Here is a 2,342-nt window from a genome sequence, read left to right as displayed (position 1 = left end):
AAGGACAGCTCTCAAACTATGCAGTGGTGTGCAGTAAACTGGAAAGGGTTTCACTGCTTAGTTGAACATGGCCATACGTTCTGCAGGTTGACTTTTGATTAGATTTTCTTCAATATTTTGACTAGTGAAAGTTTTCATGCCCACTAATTGTTGAGTCTGACAAAATGAATGTCCAAGTATCATAAAATATGTATTGATGGAATTTCTTCAAAAAGTGATTGTGTCTGATTGAATAGTTAATATATTATCATGGGCATGTATATTTGTGTTTAAGATTTTTTTATTATATGCCAATATTAGACTTATAGTTTCTTTAAGTAGCATTGATTTCAGTTCATGTAATATCATTAAATATTCTAATAATTCATATTCCATCTTGAGCATTAAGGTATTTGGAATTTCTGCTTCCTGACTCAAATTTAATAACCATTGTCTTAGAAGTATACACATATTTACATCATTCTTTTTTAGTTAATTATTTTAAATTTCCTTTAATATGTCTTTGTTACATGGCAGTACACTTGGTTAGTTACTATATAGAATAGATTTATTGATGTCTCTGGGATTTCCATCCCTAGTTCTCTCATACTAATGGGGAGGGAGGAGGGATGATAATGCAACTTTTCCTTATAGCTGCAAGTGGGGCTATTAATAAATAATGCATTTTAGAGGTTTCTTTGACACTTATATAACAAACTTATATGAAAAATTCATGTATGTGGCTTAAATCTAGGAATTTTATTTATCATTCATTACAGAAATTGATAGCTATGGCAAATTGTTAAAATGTGTAGGCTAATCAGTCATTTGTAATGTAAAGTTTCAATAATATATGCCAAAGAAGATATACAAATGTATAAAATTGAGATGATTTTTCTTGAAAGGCTGTAAAATCATTACAGGACCTTGGAGCACTCATTGGCTTCAATTCCTTATGTCCATATTTAACTATTGCTCCCATATATAGTGTAGCTGTCTAATAAATGATGACAATGCATGTTTGGAAGTTCTATGATACTAAAGCTAGGATTCAAAGGGATTTCTGTAAAGCAAAGTTCATTGACCCTCTTAGTCAAAAAAAAAAAAAATTGTCCACAAGTCTCAGAAAGGCAGCAATCTAAAGGTAGGAGATAAATGGGGCATAAACAGTGACAGAAGGGGACTTAACTTTGGGTGGTGAACACACAATATAATATACAGGTAATGTATTACAGAATTGTATACTTGCAACCTATATAATTTTAGACACCAGTGTCCCCCCAATAAATTAAATAAAAATAAAAGAGAAATAAAGGCAAAAGGTGAAAGACATGAGACCAGAGATAAGAGACAAGAGAATCTTGGTTCTGTGATTATTCACTGTGGGACCTAATTCTCTGAGCCTCAGTTTTCTTGCTTATAAAACCAAAAGACTAGAGGGGCTGTAAGGTCTTTTCCCATTCTGTGTTTCTGTGATTCCAAGTACACAAGACTTTCTACTCCATAAGTGTTGCTTTCTTGTTTTGTTAGGTTATCTAACACATAATGTAGCTGGGTTACAGTATCTCATACTAGGATTGGAGGACGTATTTTAGCCTGATTCTATATGAATTGTGAGTCATAACACAGTTTATAAATTTTTACATTTATCTATGTCATGTAGAACTGGAGGTTTTTATAAGTGAGAAACACCCTTTTTTCTGAATACTACAGTGTGTACATTTATTTGGAATAATTTATAATTTTTAATAAAGTTTTAACAAAAAGTATCATAAATGTATAATTCAAAAGGATATTCTCCACAATAGTTCACCACCAACATAAATAGGTCTGTGAGTGTGTGTGTGTGTGTGTGTGTGTGTAGAGCTGGGGATACTTTAAGAATTTCATAAATGACATAACAATCATTAGCAAATACTACATAGATCATAGTAACTGTGATATTATTAGAATTCACACATTTCAATTATGACATGACAACAATGTATCTGACCATTTAGTGATTCTCATTCCAGTGTGCTATTCAACATTCTCTCTTTAGAATTTTTAATGCCTTTAACTAAACTTTGGTCTTTTATTTTCCAACATATTTTCCTGTATAACTTTTATAATATTTCATTTAATAATAATACAATTTATTTCACATTTTCCTAATTGTCCTTTATATTTAAAGAACTGTTTACTGAATTTCTCATATTTATCAGACAAGAAAAACAGCCTTTTCAAAGATTTCATCAACATTTTATTTTGCATTTCCAAAGCTCTATTTTGAGAAATACTTACTGACTCATAGCAGCTCCATGGGAAACTATAAAAGTAATACAGTCCTTGCTTAGAATTCTCTCAGGCAATTACTATAAATA

This window comes from Myotis davidii, unplaced genomic scaffold (genome assembly GCF_000327345.1).
Source record: "Myotis davidii unplaced genomic scaffold, ASM32734v1 scaffold115, whole genome shotgun sequence".
In the NCBI taxonomy this organism is placed as follows: domain Eukaryota; kingdom Metazoa; phylum Chordata; class Mammalia; order Chiroptera; family Vespertilionidae; genus Myotis; species Myotis davidii.
The sequence above is the reverse complement of the archived record's forward strand: the minus strand, read 5'-3'. Positions refer to the sequence as shown.